The sequence below is a fragment of the Arvicola amphibius genome, chromosome 2 (genome assembly GCF_903992535.2).
Source record: "Arvicola amphibius chromosome 2, mArvAmp1.2, whole genome shotgun sequence".
NCBI classification, from domain to species: domain Eukaryota; kingdom Metazoa; phylum Chordata; class Mammalia; order Rodentia; family Cricetidae; genus Arvicola; species Arvicola amphibius.
The window spans coordinates 188,951,361-188,969,870 of record NC_052048.2 but is presented as its reverse complement, the minus strand read 5'-3'; positions in this window follow the sequence as shown (position 1 = coordinate 188,969,870).

Genomic DNA, 18,510 nt, shown 5'->3' with positions numbered 1-18,510 from the left:
TCATTATATAGAAGTCATTTACATAGTTGCATTCCCAAATCCAACCTTTCAGCCTTAAAGTCCCCAGTCATTTCCCACACTTGTTTTACGGTAGAAGGCATGTAGGAAGAAAATGACAAGGGCTTCCTCCACTGCACCAGAACCCAAACTATATCACAGAGACATCCCGGCACATGCATTTCTCCCCCATGGAATGGCAGGAGACCCACTATTCCTTACATATCCCCACTGTTTTTATTGACCCAAAGATATCATTTAACCTAAAATTTATTGTTTCGAGATTTTTTTAAAAAAAATCTCTTGAATGACAAAAGGCCAGGATGATCCTCTGGGGTATGAATATGAAAGTCTTCCGTCTAAGACTTACCTATGTATTCTGCTTTAGTGAGTATGGAGAAATTAAAGTCTAGCTGTGTGTTCACAGTGGATGAAGTTTTAAAAATTTTCCCCTGATTATTTATTCTTGTGCTAATCTCTTCATCTTCTTAAGCTGGGCACCAATAATTCGTCACTCTGTAGTTTCAGCCAAACACTTGCTTCTCTGTCTCAAGAGTGACACTTTCTCATTCTCCATTGCCCTAGTCTCAGTGACCCTCCTTCATGAACACTTTGCCATGTTTTAACTTTCTTTACACCAAATCCTTTTCTTGTTTACTTGAGTAATATCTCACAGAGGATCATCATAGCTGATATTAGCCAAGGAATGGTCTAGACCAGATCCACATGGGAAATAGCTCTTTCTAGGTCATAACCTCCTTCAAAGATACATCTCTCTTCTTTAATGTGTATAGGGGGCAGTTTTGATAAACTAGGGATCAGGAAAGATAGATGGAAATAAATTCAGAGTATTTATAGAGAGTAAAGAGATCATTCCAGAAAACCAACAGAGATGTATAGCATTCATAACCCTATAAAATATGTAACAAAAGTAATGGTCATATTAACATTGGTTGGTGTGATTATTTTATAAGTCAATTTGACTAAGCACAGTACCCAAAAATATAGATTTTGCTTTGAAGACATTAAAAGACAAATAAACAATGTGATTAACATTTAAACTATCCAGATTTTGGTAGAGTACCTTCTATAATGTAGGTACACCTCATCTTGTTGACTCAAAGCCTTATGAGAAAAGCCCTGGTCTCTCTGAGGAAAACAGATTGTTTGCAGATTGTCTTCAAATTGTAGCTCTGTGCTGGTAAGTGACAAGTCACTTTGGAGTTTTGTTGCCCTCTGCAATGAGTAATGTTGATTTATCAATTTGGCCAGATCAAGAATCACTTAGGACACAAACCTCTCCAAATGTTGAAAGGGAGTTTCTAGGTTGTGTTGATTGAGGTGAGTGTGTCCACCCTGAAAGCAGACTATACTGTGCCATGGTCTGGAGCCCAAGACTGAATAAAAATGAAGAAGTGAGCTTAGCACCAGACTTCATCTCGGCTCTTGAATGTAGGTGCCATGATAGCTGCCCGACACTCCAATCACCATGCCTTCTCACTGTGCCCTCAAGCTGCGAGCCAAAGCAAACCTTTCCTTGCGTAAGTTAATTTTAATTTTACCAAGGATTTTGCCATGAGGGCAAAAAAAAGTAAATAAAGCACCCTCTGTTGTCTTCCATTCTCACTTCCTCCTTTGAATAGGATTCTAGTTGCCCAGAGTGACCTTAGAAATAGGTCTAGCAAAAAGCGCTTCTAGGAGCTGAGGTGCCTTTTAAGAGGTTTTTATGGCAGCTACAAATGAACTTCTATTGTATTAAACCACTACTACTTTAGGATTAATCGATGAAGGCAGCTAGAATATTGTGTGTGCACATGAACACGCACCACACACTCATGCACACACACACACACACATGCACACACACACACACGCACACACACACACACACACACACACACACACAAAGTCATATTCATGTTTCTCTCAGACAGATTCTGTTCCACATTGCAACACTTCAAAAGTAACCTCCTGAGCTACATATCTCACTGCATCCTTGGTGTGAATTAAATGCCCCTGTGTAAGTCCTGTAACCTTTAAAGTCTCACTAGTTAAGAGGAAATAGAAGTGTGAGAGTAAGTGCCAAGTCTGGATTCACTTCTACACAGGTTTCAATAGAACTTTTGTTACTTTTTGGCTGGATGATATGGACAAGTTATTAAAACCTGTGTGAGTTTCCCTTCCTGAACTTTGTGTATCTATATATTTGTTTTTGAGAGAGGGCTTCCCAGAGCATAGCCTGGCTTTGAACTCACTACATAGCTAAGGATGACCTTGAAATCCTTATTCTCCCACCTCCACCTCTCAAATCCTGGGGTTTGAGCAGGCATCAGAAAACCCTATTATCCTTTCTCAACTTACTTATTATTGCAAAGGCTGGTGAGACAGCTCAACAGGTAAAGGCCTTAGTACCAAACCTGAGAACCAGAGTTCGATCCCCAGGATCCATAAGACAGAAGGAGAGAACAGACTCCTACTCACACACTGTCCTCTAAACATCATGGATACATTATGGCACATATACGCAGGCACAGACAGAGAGAAAGAGATGGGGAAGAAATGGGGAGGGGAGAGGGAGGGAGAGAGGGAGTGAAAATAAGTAGATGTAATAAAATTATATGTATATGTCTGTATATTGCTTTCATTGAGAACAGGATAGGCAAGTACTATAGGTACATGGACTCTGGTATGAGACTAGTTGATTTTGAAGCCCAGGTTTTCCTGTAACAAACACTGGAGCTCATTCTTGTAAACAGGTAATGCAGTGAGTCAACACTCCAGTGTAGAACCAGACTTCTTGAGTTCAACCTCTGACGCCATTCGCAATGTGTGTTTACTCTGAGTTAATATGGAACTTCAAGGATCTTTACTTGCTGGTGCCTCTTTCAACATCCTCTGTATTTCGTATTTGTCAGTTTGTGTCCTGCCTCTGAAGGAAGTTGCTTAATATCATAAATCAAAACATTTAGATTGCACAAAGCCTGACCCCAAATTTGGCTCCTTTGGATACTGTTTTATAAGTTGTGCTGGGAATTTGCTTTTCTTAGCTTCAGTCGGCCCATTTATGAAATGGGATTAAAACTAGAAACCTACTGTGTAATATTGCTACTAGGATGCAGTGAGGGACTTCATAGAGAATGTTAAGAACATTGTCATACATGTGCCCTATCCTCATGTGTGATGCTTCTGTGATTCCCTTCGGGAGCCACACTTTATCCGGTTCTTCACAGCTCTATTGGATTTAATGTTACCCTTTTCTTTGTACTGGCTTCACCTTACTCCTTCATCCCTTCCCTTTGTGTCAGTGTGTATGTACCATAGAAGTCTCCTGAGTCATTTACAGTTGGGTTTTTATCTGTTTGTTAGATCTACTTAGTCTCATAACTATTGGGTTGTTCATAGCTTCCAGCATGACAAGTTTGGTTTACACTTGCTTACTAAGAACTATCTGCTAGACAAGGTTTCTCAACAATAGTATTGGCAAGAGGATGACATTACCATCAACTTTTATCACAAATTGTATTCTGAAAACTGTAGTGAGGGGCTGCGGGCAGGCTTTTCATCCCACCCAGCTCCCGCATAGCTAGCTTAGCCCCAGAAAGAACAACACACAAACTGTGTTCATTTAAACACTGCCTGGCCCATTAGTTCCAGCCTCTTATTGTCTAATTCTCACATCTTGATTAACCCATTTCTAATAATCTGTGTAGCACCAAAAAGTGGTAGCTTACCGGGAAAGATTCAACATGTCTGACCTGGTGGCTGGCTTCATGGCGACTGACCCAGAGAGGAGAGGCAGGGCAATTGCCTGAGGCATCTCCCTCACTCCCAGCATCCTGTTCTGTCTAATCCACCTATCTAAATCCTGCCCTATCAAAAAGCCAAGGCAGTTTCTTTATTAACCAATGAGAGTCCTCCATCAGAAAACATTGTTACATGTCATTACAGAACACACGCTTAGCATGTATGTAGATCACCTGAGGAGAGGTGTTGGCTGAAGCTGATCAGAATGTTTGGTGCTCCTGTCTTTTGTAATTTGGAGGATGTCTTATAGAGATGCTAATTCAGGCCTACGTGACAGCTAGCATACTCCCAAACAGGTAGATGCGAACGTGACAAAAAGCCATTCACCTGGTTACCTAGGAGACAGCCTAATGTATTTTCCCGCTCAATTGATGTGATGATATATAAACTGTTTGGAGAATAAACTAGAGAGATCTTGCCCTTCAAGGAGGACCGTGTAAGCTGCGTCTGGTTATTCCTCGCAACTCCGTTCCAGTCTAGTTAGGGAAAGATAGCTTTCATATGTTGGAGCCACACCGGCTCTCAACATGGAAGGGAGAAGGGACCAAGAGAAAGGGTGATAGGCAGTGCATATGAACAAAATGCAGTGACACATATGGATCTTAAGTATCATACTCAAACTCGTTATTTTATATGCTCACCATGAAAGAATTAATATAATAAATATAATGAGATGGAATTCAAAAAGGTAATAATATTATATCGATCATATATATATATATGTGTGTGTGTACACACACACACACACACACACACACACACACACACACATATCTGTAAAATGGAACTCGAGGAGTTTTGCAGTTGTGTTCACCTGCTCTGACTGTAAGCTAAACTCAGGAGAGATGAGTCAGGAGAGCCCTGCTGCAGCATGTGCAGAAATCTGTGTCTCTGTCCCTGACAGTGCAGGTACGGTGGCAGCGGAGGAAACATTAACAGTGATTGGATGCTTGCTGTGTGGGGCTTATTGATGCATGGGCAAAATTGGTTTCCAGAACAAAGCCCATTGCCTCTGAAGTCAGGATATTTAAGCAATGTTTACTAGCCTTTATATCAAGCTAAAACATGCAGGAGCCCTCTAACCAAACATTTAAGTGGGACTCTTGGGTGAAATACAGGAGTAATGGAATTACTGGTGGCCTCTGAATAATTTCATTGAATAATTTTATTTTGTAGCCATGATGGATTGTACCTGATATCCTTGACAAACCATAGAGTTCTGTGTTTTTTAAAGACAAGGTTTCTTTGTGTATCCCTAGCTGTCTTGGAACTCACTCTGTCTTGGAACTCACAGGTGTAGCCACCTGCCTCTGCCTCCTCAGTTCTGGGATTAAAGGTGTGCATCACCATTGTCCTAATTCTAAATTTTTAATATAATACAAAGCTAAACTATACTCTATAGTTTCTCTCAAAATTATATTCAATGGGCAGTTTACTGTTTATGTATGGACTCTTTAAGGATTGAAATGGAACCAGACTGAAGCCCCAAAATGATGGCATCAATACAGTGAGCCTACAAGATTTATCTCCTTCATTGTCTTCTGATCCTATCTGAAACTGACTGTGGATTTAGATCCTAATTCCACCCAAGCATTTGTAGCAAATTTTTCTCTTTTTAGTGTATTTTCCAAAATATCAGCAGCACCTGTGCTAGAACCGTCCAGAGAAACAGAATACAGAGGAGGGAAGGGGATAGAGAAGGGAAGAATACAAGAAAGAGGAAAAGGAGAGAGGAAAATTGTCTCATGTCTAGTAAGGCCGGATTATGGAAAGTCTGTAGGATGGATAGGGATGTGGGCACGAGGACGCCAATGTCAGAGGACAACTTACACAAGTTGGTTATCTTCTTCCACCATGTGGGTCCCAGGGACTGAACTCCAGTTGTCAGACTTAACAGCAAGTGCTTTTCCAAGTTGAACCATCTCACTGGTAAAAAACCAATACTTATGCACACTGGTGCAGTTCACATGACAAACGTCTTCTAAAGGCTCACATATTGAAGGCTCGATCTCTGGGTTGTGCTTCTGAGAGACGGCAGAATGTTTCAGAATAAGGACTTATTATCAGGTGTTTTACTCATTAGAGGTGTGTTCTCAAGGGTCTTCCTGGTACTTTTTGAGATGATTCTTATACAAACCTGGGTTTGTCCCTTCCTGCACTGCTAGTTCAAGATATAATCATTAGCTTGTCCTCATGTGCACAGCCGTCATTCGTATTTGTATCATAAATGTGAATGCTAAAGGGTGGCTGCCAAACTTGTGCCATCCTGTCTGGATTTTCGACCCCCAAAACCTACCAGAAAAATCAAACATTTTTCCTTATAAAGCTAGGTACAATGGGTGCTTTGTTGTAGTAATACAAATACATACATCTTGTTATAAACATGCACTTCCTTTATTTGGACGATACACAGATGGCTCTACTATAATGTCATAGACATTGCTAAAAATCAGTGTACTATGTAAATCTCACAGCAAAACCCATATATCTCACAATGTAGTTGGTTTCTACATGAGTGTTCTAATCTACCAGTTTACAGGCTACCTGAAAAGATGCAATCTGAAAAGTGAAAGGTCTTGAAGGAAGGTATCCTGCATGGATAGATAATACTGCTCTTAGTAGTCACGAGTTTTTAAATTACACCTCCATCTGAGTTGTTTGACAATCAATCCTGAGTGGCTCACAAAACAATACAGTTATTGCCATTGCTCTTGGTTGCCTAATAGAACTAGATGGTAAGACCCCATTGATGAACAAACACATCACACACTTTGGATGCAGACATAGTGAAATCACACCACAAATGAACTGGATATTTCCTCCCTGACAGGCAGTGTTCATAGTGTTAGAGGATCCTATGCAGGCTACTGGGGAAGAAAAGTCATCAGAAGCCAGGCAACTGTGGCCCCTGCATCCTATAACACAGGAAGACCTACTAGACAAGATATGCCTACTGATGGAACAGTGGCATAGATATTCTGGAGGATACCAATTTCTTTCTTATTTGATTTGTAGCCAGGTTCATGAGATAGAAATAATGCCTGGTACTGATGGAGGAGGGTCTTCTATCTATCTGTTGCTTTCATTGGTTAATAAAGAAACTGCCTTGACCCTTTGATTGGACATAAAATTAGGTAGGCGGAGTAAACAGAACAGAATGCTGGGTAGAAGGCAGTGAGACAGTTGCCATGCTTCTCCGACCCGAGATGGATGTAGGCTAGAATCCTCCCTGGTAAGCCACCACCTCTTGGTGCTACACAGATTATTAGAAATGGGTTAATCAAGATATGAGAGTTAGCCAAGAAGAGGCTAGAGCTAATGGGCCAAGCAGTGTTTAAATGAATACAATTTGTGTGTTGTTATTTTGGTGGCATAAGCTAGCCGGTGGCGGGGAGCCGGGCAGGATGAAAAGCAGGCTTGCCTGCAGCTCCTTCTACAGGGTACGGGATGTCTGGTCAAAATCTTGTGGCTTGGGAGGCTACAGACCCTATGGAGGAATCTGCTACTGATGTTTTGCTAACTGTACATGCAATTAATCTGCCTTATAAATATTTAAGTTTATACTATAGACTGGTACTGCTTTCAGCCTTGGTTAGAGAAAATCTTTTGCAGTGGGCCACAGTAAAACAGACTCATAACTGGTCAAAGTGCAAAGATTATGTGGCTGTTGAGTGCTTAATCCTTATAGGACATCTCTGTCCTTCTATGGCCTAGGGAGCATGATAGAATAGGTATTGGAAAGACTGTGAGAGCCAGAAGATAAGGAGCAGTGAGTGCCATGACTGACATGCTGTCTTCTGGGCATGACAAGGCCATTGCAGATGTAAATACAGCAGCTGTGACCACCTGCACAAGAATACATACAAGAAGACATGGAAGTAGAAGGGGGCTAGCTGAGAATAAGATCAAGGTCAGCAGGACTGGCAGGGTGGATAAGATTGGAAATTTGGACAGCAAATATCACAATCAATTTTATGCATGTTTGGAATAGTCAAACATAAAGACAAAATGGAAGAAAAATCCCACAAGGCTTATGAAGAAAATGGGATTAAAGGCAGAGTCCTAAATCTTTTCCAGTTACAACTAAACTGAAAATAATAGTAGGAGGCTGTACATGTTAGGTAACAGAAACCAAGTCCTGAAATTGACATGCTACTTTACCTTGTGCAATACATGAGGTTTGCTTGAGGAAGTGGATATCAGAGGGTGGAGCGCGCGAATTGGTATGAAGTGACTGAGGGGCAATAGTCTGAAATCAGAAAGCTGAAATGCTAGAAGTGGATAGGCGTGATGCATTTTCATAGATTGGCAACTGATTGTTGCTTTAAAACCCTTAAATACTTGGATATACGTTTGCTTTTCTTCTATTTTTTTTAAATGTAGGTTCTTTGAGGTTTATAATGGAAACTGATTTATTAAAGTAATGCCATTTTTCTTGATCAAATATGGTGCCTTCTTCAATTAATGTTTCACTGTAGGAAATCTTTTGTGGTTTTCTAATCTAAACTCATGATTTTATCTGAAAATCTGAAGTCTTGGGAAATTGTAATGATATTTTGAACACTGAGTTAACAACAATAAAAAGAGTCACTTTGGCAGGATTTGGAAGTTTTCATTTAACACCTTCATATTAAACTACTATTCCCTTCTTTCTTGCTCCTGTCTGACATCGTGAATTAGGACTGAATGTGTTTGAGATGTTAAATGAGTATTTGTTTATTTATAGAAGTGCTTGATTATGTGAGATAAAAGCATAAAAATAAGTCTTGTAGGGTCATCCAGGCAGTGAGCAGACAAAGCTAGTTGATGCTTGAGGTACACAATTGCTTTGTATGATTCTATGTAAATTTAGTCTATTAGGTACATGTTTTCTACATGAATTTGGTCCACTGGTTAGATGTTTCTATGTAAATTTGGTCTGCTGGGTAGTTCCTGTTACCTTGTCTTTCTTTCTGATGAAACTGTCTATAAAGAAATGTGACATACATACAAATAACTTTGTACAAACTGAGCAGGCTGTACTTATGATTTAGGAATACATACATACACACACACACACACACACACACACACACACACACACCCCACACACCACCGCAAAATAATTGAAAAGGAGTCTATGAATATTAAAGAGATTAAAACGGGATATATAGGAGGGTTTGGAGGAAAGAAAGTGGGAAATGACATATCTTAAAAATAAAAGAAATTATTTTTTGAAAAGAGATGTGAGATTTGCATTGTGATCAAATTTTCCACCAGTAAACCGACTGGATTGAAACAACTTTAAGTTTTTAGAACAAGTGCTGAAACAGAGTTGACTGCATCTTGGAAGGAAACTACCCTACCTCAGCACAGCCAGTAACCTTTGGAATAGTTACTCAGATTTAGCTGTATCGCCAACAAAATCTTCAATTTTCACCCAACAAACCTTGCATTTGAAGTTCAGCTAAGCCACATCCTCACCAGCTTTCTACTGTGACAATATGCTTTCTTTGCCATATTTCTTTTTCTTTTGTTGAAAATAGATATTTTATCAAAAATATATCCTGATTATGGTTTACCCTCCTAATAATCCTCCCAGCACCTCCCCACCTCCCTTCTCATCTACCCACTTTCTTTCTCTCATTGGAAAAAATACACTTCTAAGGGATAACAATAAAATAAGATAAAATATAAAATCAAATAAAATCGAACATGTCAGAATTGAGCAAAACAAACAAAATGAAAGAAAAGGCACAAGAGAAGGCATAAAGAACAGAGACCTACTTGTTTGTATATCAGGAAATTCATAAAAATGCTAAATTGGAAGCCACAATGTATATGCACAGGATCTGTGGGGTTAAAACAAAGAGAAGAAAAAAATAAGTAAAATAAAATAAAATATAATTTAAAATTTAAAAAAGAAAAGGCCTTGACAAAGCATTATGAGGCGAGGAATTCCCAAAGATGCTGTTGAGTTCCTCTCCTATTGGCCATCTATTGCTGGGTGTGCAGCCTACCCTTAAGAGTTTCTTTCCACAGTAAGACTTCCTTGGAAGAAAGTAATTTTTTATTTGCAAGCGGTTATCAATTGAAGACTGCTTCTGAATTAGGAATGGGAGCATGTGTCTAGTTCTTTCAGCTCTAGGACCAACTGCAGTTGAATCTCATTGTAGTTTTCATTTGTATTTACTCAAAGACTACTGATAATATGGCCATTTCTTAACCTTACTGCCCACTTGCATGTGCTTAACTATGGATGCAAGTATTTTTTTATGTTACTGTATATTATGTTTGTCCAGGAGTAGCAGAATAATCAAACACACTCCTTGAGGAGGTAACACTAGGAAGATGATTTCAGCTGTCATCACAGAGATGCATCTAACAGTAGATAAGAAGATCCTTGTGCACATCTCAGGACTTCAGTGTGAGGATGGAGCACCTCATAGACCAATGTGAAAGTGGTTGGTGACTTTGTACTCTGACTGATGGAGGTGCAGTCTTGAGAAATTTGGTAACAGAATAGTTTTACTACAAGCAGAGTCTGTCAAGATGCAAAGCTCAAGTCCCTGACCCGCTCCCGTAAAGCCCCTGGCTTTCTGTTGAAGTGTTCTTTAAAATACATATAGTTCAAAGATGAAATGCCCCTGCCCAGAATAATGTGTTTAAAAATTGTGCCACTGTTTTGGATGGTTGTAGAACCTTTGGAAGGTAGTCCATCTGGAGGCAGTGGCTCACTGTGAATGTGCATTGAGTGTTGTAGTCCTGCCCCACTTCTAATCTGGAGTCTCTCTGCTTCCTGGTGAGCACACATGACAAAGCCACTGTTTCAAATTCCTGTCACTGCCATGTCTTCTTCATCATGATGAACTATATCCTTTGAACTGTGATCCAAAGTAAAGTTCTGGCTTAAGTGGCTCTGTCATATATTTGTTCACAGTGATGAGAAAAACACATTGAGTTGGGGAGGCAAAGTGTAGGTCTGCCAATATCTGCAAATGGGAACATATATCCTCACCTAACCCCTGTGGTACAGTAGCAGTTCGGCTAATTCACGGGGGTCTGCTTGAGTGTTCCTAGGGTTGGAATGCCAGAACAGGTACTTCTGACTTACTCCAGCTGAGCATCAAGCCCAGAGACTTTATAAAACCTTCAGTATTGCTTTGAGAACTTTCCTACTACAGTTTCCAAACAGCACTGCCTTCCAGTCAGGGGAAACAGCTTTCCGTCTGTGTGATCAGAGGATATGGCAGAGCTCATCCTGTGTGAATACCACTGACTGACTACGTTCTGACCAGTGCGCTCACCTGACTCTGAAGAATCTCAGGCCACTGGACGTAACAAATAACTCTAGAGAGCCTTAGAGCAATATTTCTCTGTTTGGAGTTGTTCTTTGCTGATTCATTCAGTACCCTAAGGTAGACCAGCCAGGGAAGATGAATTTCCACTAAAGAATACCTGTGAAAGCCAAAATAGGAAGTTGCTGTAAAATGCACAGACACCAATGTGGGGAAATCAGGATCCAATGTTCAAAACAATCCTGAGCAGAATTCAAAGAGTTGCAAGAAAATATGGAGAGAAAATTAAGTGAAGTCTGGAAAATAAAACTTCATGACCAAAGTAAAAATTTTGACAAAGAGAAACAATACTAGCCCAAGAGATAAAGAACACAGTAGCTGAGGCAAGAAGTTCATCTCAAAGCTTCAACAGCAGAAATGGTTATGCAAAAAAAAAAAAACCATTGAACCCAAATACAAATCACTTGGATTATTATTGAAAGGACAGGAATTAAAAAAATAAGAAGACTTTTGAGAATCATCAATATATCACCAAGATACCAAAGGTTTATTCAGGGGACATTTTATTACAAAATAAAGAAGAGGAAAACAAACTAAATTTAAGGAAACAATGGTTGAAATATTCCTAAATTTAGTAAAAGATAATAATAGATACAGGAAGCTGTAAAGTTGTCATCCAAATTCAACTCAAAGAGGAATTCACTAATGCAAATCATGATCAACCATTACAAATCAAAAGCAAAGGATTCTGAAAGCAACAAGAGATAAGAAACATCAAGTTTAAGGAAGGTTATATATGTAGTAGCTCTTAGGAGACTTCTCATTGGAAGCCTGAAGTCCAGGAGAGATGAATTATGTGTACAAACTTCTGTAGGAAAAGAAATGGAAAACCCTGCAGAGTAAGAATCTTTACCTGGACAAACAGGCCTTCCAAAGTCAGAGAGATTTTGCTGATTTACACTCCCAAAGGCACTCAAGAGGCTCAGCCCCGAGGATCTCTTAAGTTGGAGACCAACTTAAGCTACAAAGTAAGAATTGTCTAAATACAACAAACAAACAAGCTAAATAAAAGAGGGAGGTGTAAAGATTTCCCGAAATTGAAACCAAAGAACTTCACTTTTTTTTGTTTTTTTTTTTTGTTGTTGTTGTTTTGTTTTTCGAGACAGGGTTTCTCTGTAGCTTTGGAGCCTGTCCTGGAACTAGCTCTTGTAGACTGAACTAGCTCTTGTAGACCAGGCTGGTCTCGAACTCACAGAGATCCGCCTGCCTCTGCCTCCCAAGTGCTGGGATTAAAGGCGTGTGCCACCACCGCCTGGTTCAGAACTTCACTTTTTTGTTGCTGTCTTACAAAGATTTCTAAGGGTGTTCTCTAAGCTGAAACCCCAAGCTACTAGTGAATTCAGTAAAACAGGAAAGTTCCAAAGTTGATGTTATCAATAATATATATCTATACACAATATACTGTAATACTTTGTGCATGGTAGGGAATAGAATTTGATCTTCAATATAAGAATTAAAAAAAACACTAAAACCAAATGCAGTCAAATGACATAACACTGTAAAATTTGAAATAAACATTATAAAATGGAGTCAGCGTGTATTTTCCGCAAATGACTTAAGTTGAAATGAACTTAAACAAGCTCATTACAATTATTAGTTTTTAGGGCTGAAAAAGGATGAGTGGTTAAGAACTTGTTTTGTTCTTTCATCAGATTGTGATTTGGCACCCAGCACCCACAAGGTGGTTCACAACTGTTAATCACTCTAGTCCTTGGGATCTATCACCTTTTTGTGACCTCTTTAGGCACCAAGCATGTGGTGCATAGACATAAATGTGGGGGAAACATTCACATACATAAAGCAAATAAATCTGGAAACAAATGTACTAATTGTTTTTATTGAAGCTTCTGGGTAATCAAAAACCAAAAGACTTTATAATACTTGTACAAAACAATAACAACAAAAAATACAAACTTTTTCATCACAGAAAGTTATCAGACAAGGGAAGGGAAAATGGTGTAATTATATTGTAATCTCAAATTAGAAGAAATTTAAAAAGGAGAGAAAAATCCTAGGATATCTATAAAGAACCCAAAAAAAACATGTACAAAATGGTGGTAAATGTACTCATCTATCTGTAATTGCCATAAGTGGGTTTCTATCCAATCAAGAGATGTCAAGTGATTAAATAGACTAAAAAAAAAATCTAATACATGACTTTACAGTGCCATAAAAGTCTTAAATTTGTAGTTAACTGAAAGTAGAGACTGAAAGTAGAGAGATGGAATGGGCTACATAAATGAAAACCAAAGAGAAGAGGATAGAGAAACAGGTAGAAAAACAGACCTTAAAATTTAAACATTGTTAGAGAGATGAGAGAAGTCATTGTGTACAAATTCATCTAGAAGCAATAGCAATTACAAACATATGTGCTCAATATTGTAGTACCTACATATATAAAACAACTATTTCATGATCTGAAGGGTGAGAACCATTAAGAAACATTAGATTTGATTTATATATCAGCCCAAATGATGAAGATCCACAAATGTAGGCAGCTGTACCTAATAATAACACAAAACACATTTTTTTTTCAAAAACACAATGTTCTCTAGGAAAGATTGTATGTTAGCAAAGGAAACAATTCTTAAAATAATAACCATAATGGTTAAAGTCAATTGTCAGCTCAATGCAATCTTGAATCACTTGGCAGATAAGCCTGTAGGCACGCTTTTGAGGGGATTATTTTGATGACCTTAATTGAGATGGGATTCCAAGCTGTATAGAAAGGAGAAAGTGAGTTGAGCACAGCCCTCCAGTGCTCTGTTTTCTAACTGTGGTGTGATGTGACCTACAGCCTCCAGCTCCTGCCTGTCTTGACTTCTCTGTCAGGATGGACTGTAACCAGGAACTGGGACCCCAAAATTAATCCTTTCTTTCTCAAGTTGCTTTCACCAGGGTCTTTTATCACAGTTCCCGTAGAAGGAATGAAGACAGACACCTGAGGTTGGGATCATATCAAGGCTCTTCTCCAGTCTCTGGACCATGACAGTAAGAGCAGGAGAAAAATGGGAAAATTCTAAATACATGAAAATTAAAGTTATCTCCTAAATAACCAACAAGTCACATGAGCAACAGGAGGAACGAAAAATTGGAAACTATAACACAGAGCATATACAAACCAACAAAAACAGCTCTCAGAGGAAGATTCGTAGCCATCAACACACATCAAAAAGAAGAAAGAACTCAAGTTAAATAAACTAACAGTTAATTTTAAGGAACTAGAAAAAATATCATAGCCAAACTGAGCAGAAAGAAACAAACGAAGCCCACTGAGTAAATGAACACAACAGAGATGAGTAAAAAAATAAAAATATGCCATTAAAAAATTTAGAAAAATAATCAAAATCAACAAACCTTTAGACTAACTAGGAAATGGGAGAGTAAAATTTAAATAAAATTAGGTTTAGAAGAAGATACAGGAGTGACATCCAAAAGATCCAAAGAAATTACTATAAATGATTATATATCAGTCAACTGGATGCTCCAAAAGAAATAGACTAATTCCTAGATACACAGCATCTACGAAGACTAAGGCACCTCAGACCAACAATAAATGATGGAATTGAGTCAGTGATAAAATGAACAGTTAAAGAAAAATCAGGGACCAGATAGCTTTAAACCTGAGCCCTAACAGTAAAGTACTCAATACTTCCCAAACTCTCTCCAAAAAATCTGAAGTGGAAAGAATACTTCAAAGTCATTCTATCAAGCTAGAATTTCCCAAATAGAAAAGACACCGAGAAAAGAAAATCTCTCTGATGAAGGCAGATGCAAATATCCTTTAACAAATTACCATCAGGCTAATTTTAAGGATACATCAAAATGATCTTTGGAGGGTGAAGGTGCACTTACTATGTTAATTTAGAAAACACTGGAGCTCAGCATAGTTTACCTTTAATGTATCATTAACATTAAGCTAAATTTAGGTGGCGTCATCCAACACAAAACCCAATAAGTGTTGAATATAACAAGCAATTTTTTGAATGCCTGTATCCAAACAATTCTGACAGCACAATCTATTAGAGATCATCTATTGCTACACTTGTGATCACCGCCTGGCATTTAGACAACGACACATATGACTAGCGCGATAGAAGATCAAAATTCAAAATCCGAAGCATGGTTTCTGCTACAGGCATATATATCTCATACCCTCATACAGCAACGAACATTCAGTAAATCACCAAAAGTGAGGGCCCATCTTATGCTCATAATAGGCAGGATGTGTAATCAATGCAAGTTTCTATTACATGGGAATGAATAAAGGAACTGGGGCATGTATACACAATATACTCTTTAGTTTTTAAAACGACTGAATTGTCCTTTGCATCAGTAAGAATGAACTCAAAGAATATTGTGGAAAATAAAATTAGATAGGTATGTAAAGGCAAACACCACAGGATCTTACATGAGGAGAGAGAATACAGTTTCCAGAGGCTGGAGTAGAGGCAAGGGAGTTTCTAGTCAAAGGGCACAGCGTTTCAGTTTATATAAGAAGGAGTAAGCTTTGGATTCTGTTCCAAGGCAGAAGTGACTATAGTTAACAGTGAATACCAGTATATCCCAAAGTAACTGAAAGGATGAATTTCAAATGTTTTCCCACCCAAAACAATAAGTGCAGTGATAATTATGCCAATATGTATGACTAAACCATTCAAAATTATGTACATACATCGAGACATAGTAAATGAGTTTATTATTTTTCCCATGAAAACATAAAATTAAGAAGAACACAGGACTTGGAATAAGATAATTTTTTTTTGCTTAAAGCCGGAATTGTTCTCTGGTGGGTAATTTTACATAATTTTAATATGCTTTTTGAGATGGTGTCCCATGTATCTAAAGCTATCCTTGAACTTCTACCCTCCTTCCTCCATATCCCAAGTTCTGGGCCATGGTCATGCACGTCCCTGGATTCTCTATGCCCATCTCCTTTCACACTAAGAATTCAAAAGCGTTAAGTGTCTTTTGGCCATTTGAACTTCTTCTGTTGAGAATTCTCTGTTCAGTTCAGCGCCCCATTTTTTAATTGGGTTAATTAGCATTTTAAAGTCTAGTCTCTTGAGTTCCTTATATATTTTAGAGATCAGACCTTTGTCAGTTGCAGGGTTGGTGAAGATCTTTTCCCAGTCAGTAGGCTGCCTTTGTGTCTTAGTGACAGTGTCCTTTGCTTTACAGAAGCTGCTCAGCTTCAGGAGGTCCCATTTATTCAATGTTGCCCTTAATGTCTGTGCAGCTGGGGTTATACATAGGAAACGGTCCCCTGTGCCCATTAGTTGTAGAGTACTTCCCACTTTCTCCTCTATCAAGCTCAGTGTGTTCAGACCTCCTTAGCTATCAGGGAAATGCAGATCAAAACAACTTTGAGATACCATCTTACACCTGTCAGACTGGCTAAAATCCAAAACACCAATGATAACCTTTGCTGGAGAGGTTGTGGAGTAAGGAGTACACTCATCCATTGCTGGTGGGAATGCACACTTGTGCAACCACTTTGGAAAGCAGTGTGGCGGTTTCTCAGGAAATTTGGGATCAACCTACCCCAGGACCCAGTAATTCCACTCTTGGGAATTTACCCAAGAGATGCCCAATCATACTACAAAAGCATTTGCTCAATTATGTTCATAGCAGCATTATTTGTAATAGCCAGATCCTGAAAACAACCTAAATGCCCTTCAGTGGAAGAATGGATGAAGAAACTGTGGAATATATACATGTTAGAATACTACTCAGCGGTAAAAAACAATGACATCTTGAATTTTGCATGCAAATGGATGGAAATAGAAAACACTATTCTGAGTGAGGTAACCCAGACCCAAAAAGATGAACATGGGATGTACTCACTCATAATCGGTTTCTAGCCATAATTAAAGGACATCGAGCCTATAATTTGGGATCCTCGAGAAGATAATTAGAAGGTGAACCCAAAGAAAAACATATAGTAATCCTCCTGGATATTGGAAGTAGACATGATCGCCGGGCAAAAATTGGGAACTTGAGGGTGGGGCAAGACGGGGCCAAGGGAAGATGGGGAGAGAAAAGCGTGAAGGGGAGAATGGGGAGAGCTCAGAGGAATGGGATGCTTGGGATACAGGAAGGGTGGATATGGGAGCAGGGAAGCATATATCTTAATTTAGGGAGCCATCTGAGGGTTGTCAAGAGACTTGACTCTAGAGGGGTTCCCGGGTTTCCAGGGAGACGCCCCCAGCTAGTTCCTTGGGCAGCTGAGGAGAGGGAGCCTGAAAAGGCCAGTTCCTATAGCCATACTGATGAAGTTCTTGCATATCACCATAGAACCTCCACCTGGTGATAGATGAAGAAAATGACTGAGCCCCACATTGGAGCACCGGACTGAGCTCCCAAGGTCCTGATGAGGAGCAGAAGGAGGTTAGAAGATGAGAAAGAAAGTCAGGACCGTGAGGGGTGCGTTCACCCATGGAGACGGTGGGACAGAACTAACGGGAGATCACCAACTCCAGTTGGAATGGGACCGATGGATCATGAGACCAAACCGGACTCTATGAATGTGGCCGACAGTGGAGGCTGACTGAGAAGCCAAGGACAAAGGCGCTGGGCTTTGATTCTTCTGCATGGACAGGCTCTGTGGGAGCCTTCTCAGCTTGGTTGATCACCTTCCTGGACCTGGGGGGAGTTGGGAGGACCTTGGTCTTACCATAGAGTAGGCAACCCCAATGGCTCCTTGGCCTGGAGAGGGAGGGGGGGTATGGGTGGAGGGGAGGGGAGGGAAGTGAGAGGAGGAGGGGAGGAGATGGAAATTTTTAAATATAAAATAATAAACCATATTTAAAAAAATCAGGCTTGACCAAAGGGGAAAAAAAAAATTCAGTCAGTTTGGTTGCTCACCTTCCTGGACTTAGGGGGAGCTGGGAGGACCTTGGACTTAACATAGTGTAGGGAACCCTGATGGTTCTTTGTCTTTGGAGAGGGGTGATTGGAGGTATGGGTGGAAGGGAGGGGAGGGAAGGGGGAGGAGGAGGGGAGGAGATGGAAATCTTGAATAAAAAAATGAGAAAAAAAAGAATTCAAAAGCATTGTTCAGCCTTAGCACTATTTTTAAGAGCAACATGAAGATTCATCCTGTAGATGTACCACAATTTTTACAAATAAGTATATTTAAGAGAACTTATCTATAATTAAGGCCAGAATAGATATTATAGTGAATTATTTTTTAGAATTTTTCTTAGGTTTGGGTGTTTGGTCAAATATTTGTAGTGACTAAACTGGGGAGGAATTTACTAAATTCAAAAATGTCGAGTTGTTACCAGATAATAAAATTGAGAGTGCATGCTGACTTATCAGAAAATATTAGTGTTTCCATGTACAGTTATGACTTTTCCTGTGTATTTCC